Source organism: Podarcis filfolensis (genome assembly GCF_964270895.1).
Source record: "Podarcis filfolensis genome assembly, chromosome: 9".
Lineage (NCBI taxonomy): Eukaryota > Metazoa > Chordata > Lepidosauria > Squamata > Lacertidae > Podarcis > Podarcis filfolensis.
In genome coordinates this window covers 59,350,940-59,359,280 of record NC_139610.1, presented here as the reverse complement: position 1 = coordinate 59,359,280, position 8,341 = coordinate 59,350,940, and the positions used below count along the sequence as shown (strand labels likewise).

The 8,341-nt window shown below is 44.3% G+C and overlaps 1 long non-coding RNA gene across 1 annotated transcript; it reads right to left on the bottom strand.

The window, feature by feature from the left end:
* Positions 1 to 362: 362 nt before the first annotated feature.
* On the bottom strand, positions 363 to 3,952 carry LOC310742598. Its single transcript, XR_014538596.1, has 2 exons — positions 3,555 to 3,952; positions 363 to 482 (listed from the first exon to the last, which is right to left on the bottom strand). It is a non-coding gene; the product is annotated as an uncharacterized lncRNA (long non-coding RNA).
* Positions 3,953 to 8,341: the final 4,389 nt, after the last annotated feature.

Sequence of the window (8,341 nt, the reverse complement as noted above, 5' to 3'; positions counted from 1 at the left end):
CGCCCCCTCCCAGTAGTCTCTGAGGCGCCTTTTCACTCCCGGCGAGGCAGGGGGGGCTCCTGAGGGTGGCGGTGGGAAGCGCCTGGGCAGAATTGGGCGGCGGGGGGGGGGGGAGAGAGGTGTCTGGAGGGAGGGGGGCAACGTATTCCTGCCCCCAAACCCTTCAGCCCGAGTCCGCGGCGTCGGTTCCTTCATGGGTCTCCTGGGCAGAGCCCGGCCCTCCCCTCACTTTCCACGGGGTTCTGCCGGGGAAGCTTTCAGGGCTTCTAAACACAGGAGACCGAGTCGAGCACCTCACGCTTCTCGTCCTTCGGCCGGTTGCTATATTAGAGGAGCCCGATAAAGAGCAGAAGACGGCCGAGGAAAACCCACAGCTGGAGACTCCAACTGTGGGCCAACGAAGATGTCACAGAATAGTAGCAAGCTTTCAAGTTGAGCTGGACTCTTCGTCAGGCGAGATGTTTAGACAAAGCAGGAGGGGACTGAGTTAAAATAAGCAAACCAAGCAGAAAAGTTAGGCTGGGTGTTGTAGCCCTAAGGTCAACCTTTAGGACAACGTTAGCCAACCCTAAGTAAAAATGATAGTCTGTGGTTGCTTGCAGATGCCCCGTTGAGCACCCATCCTGCTTTGTTTGTGCAAAGGCTGCAAGCAGATTAGACGACGTTGGCTATTTATTGTGCACCCACTCTGGGATGTATGCAGCTAAATTATGCTGGGAGTGGACTCCTTGAAATGAATGGACTTAAATTACTCCTGTCCATTAATTTCAATATATCTACTCTGAATAGGGCTAACATTGTATTACCTTTTCCAAAAAAAGTATCAGAGGGCTGTATCCCATGTTGCACTAATCAATCGTCAGCTCACAGTTTGCAGCACATTTTCCCGTTACTTTACTTATTGCAAAAAGTTTGATTTGGTGGAGAAACAGGTTTGCTGTGCAAGAGTGTCAAACTGACCCTAATGCTCAATTTAAAATTGTCACCCCTGCTATCCCACCATGTATTTGCTATCCTACAATGGCCAACCAGATGCCTATGGGAAGGCCCTATGCACATGGGCAGCTGCCCTCCCATAAATCAAAATCAATACAACTCTGGGGTTCTGCCCCCCTCCCCCAACAAAAATCCTGGCTACACTGATGCCCAAGCAGGACATGAGAGCAACAGTCCTCTCCCATTGTTGAACTTGCAGTCACTGGGGGGAGAGTAATGCTGGCACGATAACTGATTTTGTGTCACTGTTGCTGTTTCTTTAGTTTGGAGTAGCAATGGCCAACGCAATGATTGGGAACAGTCACCATGGAGATTGCAGGCATTGTGTGTGTTTGAAGCAGATACAGGCAAAACCATCTGGAAGTTCTGTAGCAGATTGCTCTATCGATGTGATTAATTGCACACAACCACACATTTCTCTGTAGGATTAAAAAAAGAAACTAGAGCAAGACAACGCAGAAATGTTGGGGACAGGCGCACCTCCTCAGCTTGGTGGTGGAAACCCTTCAGCTGAGGCATGTTGATGGTAAGAGTTAGGAGAGAGATGTATTTTTGATACATACAAAGTAGCCCACTGCTGAAAACTACACATTTGTTTCTAATTTGACACCAGCTAAATTACCGGGGGGGGGGGGTTATATCTAAGTTACAAAAGCCATGTGAACCAACATTGCACGTTTGGCCTGTAGTTGGTCATTTCACTCACGAAATAAATTAGCCCCATGTGTGGTCTTTTGGAGTGAGGGCATTTTGAACGTTAAAGACGAGAAAGGTTTCTATTCATTAAAAGTCAACTTCGCGATCAGTAGTCCAATACCTAGTATGGTACTGAGTGTCCTTTATCCAAGGACTGTACTGGCAGCAACTGCAAACTCCTTGTTCTAACAGGTGTCCTCCGTCCACTATAATTTTCCATTCCTGCTGGTAAGATGACCCACCGGTTACTAGGAACTTTTATCAAGTTAACTAAGCCTCAGCAAGGATAGTAATCCATATGCTATTCATTGCACCTGCATTTTTTTGCACTTTACTGTTGTAAAGATACATAGATACTTTCTGTCTTGATTCAATGACATCTGACTTTTTTGGATGATTATATCAGAGGACAGGTAGTGGATTTTGGTGGCTTCAATAAGCATTAATTATACGAGGTCCGCTCTTCCTGGAAGAACATGTAGGCAAAGGAAGAATTGATTCCATATTCATAGTTTCATGGAGATGAATCTGTGAGAAGGAATGCAGTCTGAAAACCATTGTAGACAGCTACAAATAAACCATTCTTGGCAAGAAGTGGCTAAGAGAAGATCTGGTGTGCTTATTGGGATTTAAGAGGGGGCTATAGCTCGTTCCTTAATCACAGGTTTTGCACACAGAATGTTCCAAGTTGAATTGTTGGCATTTCTAACTAACAGAGCAAGGAAAGATATCTGCCTGAGACCTTGGAGATCCAATGTCAGTCAGCATTAGACAGTATTGGGACAGATGTGCCAATGGTCTTACTCAGTAACTGTGAACTTGGGCAAAGACAGACTTCGCAAAATAGATGAGATTCAGTTTGGACCCTGATTTTTCAGCTTTACAGCCTGCCTCAATCCAAATCACTTTGGAGGTTGCCCGATTTGATGGGGTTCAGTACCCTTTTCTGACCTAAATTTCCTTTCCCCTCTACTACTGGGAAATAAAAACCAGCTGTAACTTCCCCTCTTTTGACAGCAGTGGATGAAATCTGCTGTTGTAGGAGCCTCTCTAGAGTCCAGAGTAGATAAAACCTGCCAAATTTTAGGAAAATGGGTCCTAGTTTGTTTGCCTCCCCCCACCCCCATGTGTGTGTGTTGATAGACAGATTTCGGTAAAGGGTGAAACTGTAACTGATTTGCTTCCTTCTCTATGTGATTTTTGTCTCTCTCTCTGTGGTCACTAATTCAGTGGCATTGGATGCATGCCCCCTAGGTAGTGCTGCATGCAGAGATGCAAGCAAAGTGTTTTGACTTGAGTAGACTGGTGTCTTGCAACCTTCTGCCTGACTTCCCTGATTCTGCATCTTCTTGGAGCAAGAGCAGGATGGTGCAGGAGCAGGATGAGGCTGCTGCTGGTGTAGTGTCTTCTGCCTCCTCAGCTGCTTCCTGCAGTGCGAGAGGATAGAATAACTTGTAACGGTAAAGGGACCCCTGACCATTAGGTGCAGTCGTGACCGACTCTGGGGTTGCGGTGCTCATCTCACTTTTTTGGCCAAGGGAGCCGGCGTACAGCTTCCGGTTCATGTGGCCAGCATGACTAAGCCGCTTCTGGCGAACCAGAGCAGCGCATGGAAACACCATTTACCTTCCCACCGGAGTGGTACCTATTTATCTACTTGCACTTTGACGTGCTTTCGAACTGCTAGGTTGGCAGGAGCAGGGACCGAGCAATGGGAGCTCACCCTGTCGTGGGGATTCGAAGTGCCGACCTTCTGATCGGCAAGTCCTAGGCTCTGTGGTTTAACCCACATCGCCACCCGTGTCCCTAGAATAGCTTGTACCCACTGCCAACTCAAAGTAACCCTAGACTATGATCTGTACCTTGCTGCCACTGCTAGTGCTGCCAGTCTCAGAACACTGAGGCTGGGGTGAAGCTGCCACTGCTGCCTGTCATCACTGCTCCTGCCTTCAACGGTGTTGGTGCATTTGAGCAAGAGGAGTAAGCCAAATGGCCAGTGTTGCTACCAACTCTGCCATTGCTCCCAGTCCTTGCTCCCTGGGGGCAACACATGGTTTGCTGCCAACATCATGTGCATGCCTCATGATCAGGCACAATAATGGATTGCTAACAATAAGGGTGTGGCTGTGTAACAATGCTGGTGATGAATGTCAAAGTGATGCCTTGCTTCTTACAACACTGCCTGTGCACTCAATATTGTAGTGCAGTAATAGGCAGTACTGTGTGTGAGGGAAAGAAACCCATACATGCAGTAAGGTGGCGTTGGTGGTGATAAGATTTAATAAGGTAGATTTTTGCTTGTTTGATAAAAATAAATCCATTTGGGACAAACAAAGGTGTATGTGTCTTTCTTCAGACAAAGATACAAATATTTAATAATATAAGGCAGATCACCACTGAATAAAATCGGTGCACAGAGCATGGGGTTTTTCTCACCAGGCTGGATGGCTAACAGCTGACTCCCTTTTCACTCTTTCAGAGGAGGCGGATGACAACAATAGGGGCAATTCTGGGGAGGGCAATTGCAATAAGTCACCTTCCCCAGCCTCCCAGATGTTCTGGTTGCTGAACTGCATTCCTGAACACCTAGATCATGTCTAGATATCAGAAATCAGGGGTGTGCAACGGCCACAAGATTTGCCTTGTATCTGTAACATTTGGAAGCAGCCCATTGTGTTTCAGATCTGCTCTGATTCAATTTATTATTTGCATCCAAATCTGAATATCTGTTTCATCACCATTGACTAAAAATGGCTATGACTCTTTTCCTCTTTACATAAGTGGATGAAATTTGCAGGCAGATGGACCCCTCCTGTGCAAATTAAGCCTGCCAAATTTCAGATAGATCCATTCAGGGGATATTGTGCAGGAAAACTTTGTTAAAAATGCAAAAAAAGGGGGGAGTCTTTTATTTTCTGATGAAACAGAATGCAAATTGCATGCATGGTCACCCTTTGGAGAAGATGAAGCCTACATTTCAGAAAGATAGGTGCTTTGGTTCTCCTACAAAGGCAGACATTACCACTTTGGAGTGGGAAGATAGAAATCACATCTCCATCTCCAATTTCTTTAGGGGGGCGGGCAGAATTGGTGCTGGGTTAGAAACCTGCCAAAGTTTGGAAAAGTCATACCTTTTTTCTCACACCCGCCTTATTGAAATTACGCTCTGTGAAGAGAAGAGACAGTGAAAGCTATGGTTTTTAATTGTTGTTAGGAAAAAGAATGCTTAGGACAGAAGCAAGCCACCCCAAAAGTCTTAATTCTGCTGTTTACACGCTTTTCTCACAGACAAAACTCGGTGGAGAATGATGACCCATGAGAAGAACAACTCTGTTTACTTCAAAATCCCTCCACCAAATCACAGTGATTGAAGTGCTCTTGTAAAACAATTAACAGTGATTAAAAGCTGGGCCTGTATGTCAAAATGAAAGATTGTACCCTCTCTCCACCCTTTCCCTCTCATCTTCATCATCTCTCCTCTTAAGCTCTGGGAAATTCTTCAGTCAGCTTGTTTAATATATCAGAAAATAAAATAAAAACTTGTACAAGTCACAGAGTGACTTGGAAGCTTAGCAGTGACCCTGACACCTCCTTGAGACACCTTGCTAATGGTGCAATCTGACTTTAGAATGTGACATCATGACCCTAATCATCCTGATTTGGCTTATTTGGGGGATACACAAAGAGCCACTGTGTTGGCCACTGTGGTGACAGGATGCTGCTCTAGATGGGGCTTTGACCTGGTCCAGGAGGGGCCTTCTTAAGTTCTTAGACCTTTCAGAAGTTGATATGTTACCTGCAACAAACTGCTGCAGAATGGAGTCCTGCGGTTCAGGATTCCAGCCATTCCATTTCACCATTAATATTTCATCCCTCTTTGCAACCCTGTCCCAACTCCCTGGTATGGTCAGTCAGCATTTGTGTGGCATGCGCAAACCTTGTTGGGAAGGTTTGTTTGGTTCTCCACAGCCCTAAGATTTTCCAGAAATGTTTTTTTTTGTACTTCAGCAAACCCTGGCATTCTCCAAAGCCTTCAGATATTTCCTTCTTTGGGGTGGTGGGTGGAGGTATGCCATTTTGGTTACATACACAACCACATTCACAGCCTGAACTTTGGAATTAAAAGGAATGATAGATTTGAAGATGCAGTGCAGTGTTTTAACCTGGTGGCCATTTTTTCCCTTCTAAATTGGAACCAAATATTACTTCAATTCCTACTACTTATATCTCTTTTTCAATAATACTAACTGGATGCAAGCAACACTTGTGAGTGAAGCTCAGTTCCTTTGATTAGGTCAGTGAATGCTGTGTTCTGCTATCAATCATCATCATCATCATCAATACCCTGCCCACTCTGGGCAGCTCACAGCATATATCAGAACATACTAAAACACGATACAGTGGTACCTCGGGTTAAGTACTTAATTCGTTCTGGAGGTCCATACTTAACCTGAAACTGTTCTTAACCTGAAGCACCACTTTAGCTAATGGGGCCTCCCACTGCCGCCGCACCGCCCGAGCACGATTTCTGTTCTCATCCTGAAGCAAAGTTCTTAACCCGAGGTACTATTTCTGGGAGTCTGTAACCTGAAGTGTATGTAACCTGAAGCGTAAGTAACCCGAGGTACCACTGTACATTAAAAACTTCCTGATACAGGACTGCCTTCAGATGTCTTCTAAAAGTCAGATAGTTGTTTATTTCCTTTACATCTGAAGGGAGGGTGTTTCACAGGGAGGGCCCCCCTACCGAGAAGGCCCTCTGCCTGGTTCCCTGTAACCTTGCTTCTCATAGCGAGGGAACAGCAGAAGACCCTCGGAGGAGAACCGTTTTACACCATTTTATGCTTGTCTGATATGTGTGCAACTGTGCACAAGTGCATCACAGCAACCCAGAGGTGACCAGAAAAGGGGGTGGTTGGGGTGGGGTGTAATGGGCAGAGCAAGTTCCCCCAATGCACATGGGGGTCAGGAACATAACCCTCATGCAAAACAGTTGTTGCCTGTAATGTGCATATCCTTTCATAGTATCACAAACACATATTTTAGACAAAGATCAGAACTCTGTGTGTTTTTTATTAAGGGGTAAAATAAATAGCTGATACAAGTGAATAATTCTGATTTAAATGAAACACGTTGAGGAGCAGATGGAAAACACATTCACTTCTACAATGCAGCATATTTATAGTCTGGTAGAACTTCACTACATTACGTTCATGAGGAAAGGGATTGAAAAGCTGTTCTTAAAGCTAATATTTGTTAAAAAAAATTTTTTTTACTGTTCCTATTCCACAAGAAGGAAAAGGATTCCTTCTCTCCACGCCTGAATATTCAGATTATATTTAAAAAGTGATAAGGAACCTGTGTCACCCTCCAAATGTTTTTGATCTACACATCCTATCAACCCCAGCCATCATTGAGAATGGTCAGAACTGTATGCCAACATCTGGAGGGCCACAGGTTTCCCCATAGTCGTATCAATTCTGAAACATCAATAGATTAGTGCAATTGTCAGCCACATGCACAACACTATGACATCATCATCCTTATTTGTGCATGTTAGGTTGAGCTTGTGAATACAGATGCCATCTGGCTTGTTCACATTTTGAAGCATGAAAATAGAGGAAATTCTCAGCTGATTAATCTTATGGGACCTGAATTTCACATTTTGCAAATTTTCTATGGCTTTTCTACCCAAAACTGATGGTCTAGGATTTTGATCTGATGCATACTTGTGTGTAGTCATGCAATCCAAACCTGTTTACTCACAAATAAACCCATTGCGTTTAGCAGGGGGTGTTATTCTTCTGAAATAGTGTTTTCAATTGCAGCCTAAGTCCCATTGAACTTTAAATTCTAATTAAAAATTCACAGGATCAGAATGGAAAGCATGCAATTATTTTCAGTTTAATACAAAGCCAACCAAAAGTGAGAAAGGAAGGATCCAGGTCATCTGCAATGTTGTTATTTTGTTGCTGATAATATGTCTTGAGTTTCCATTCTATATGTGGTCAAGTAGCTGAGTACTGTACTTTTCTGTAGGGTGTAAGTGGTCAGTGGCTTCATCGCTGGTGATGAATTTATGAAGTCTGCTCTTATAGCCGATCCCTTCCGAAATGGGATTAACTGACAGCGTATGCCAGGTGGAGTTTTCCGTTGTGGAAATAGGTTCACTTTGCAAGTGTTGCAAACAGGTCCGCATCAACTGGGCTTTAAAATGTGAAAGTTTACTCTCTGGCATAATATTTTGCTCAAGGAACCCTCCTTTCATTTGTCAGTTAGCTCAGCAGCCTAGTGACATCACAAGTCACTTGAGCTTTGCCCTTGTGCCTAACCATAATGTCATTACAAGCTCCTTGATGTGTGCAGTATTAGGTGACCTGATTTGGATCTCATGAAATAATAAGGGGACACATCATGGAAAACATTAGTTGAACCAGGTTAAAGCTTGCATGAGAGCCCACTATGAATCTCCTGAGCAAATGGTAATTTGTGGGGATTTTCTGGATCCCTTCCTTGCAACCTCAGTTTAGCCCAGCTATGAAGCATGTCATTTTAAAAGAAGACAATAGTGGTTCTTCTTTTGAAATCTTCTTTACTGCAGGTTGTTGTGTTGTATTCTGGACCGTTGTGGCATGAAACAGCAGCAGCA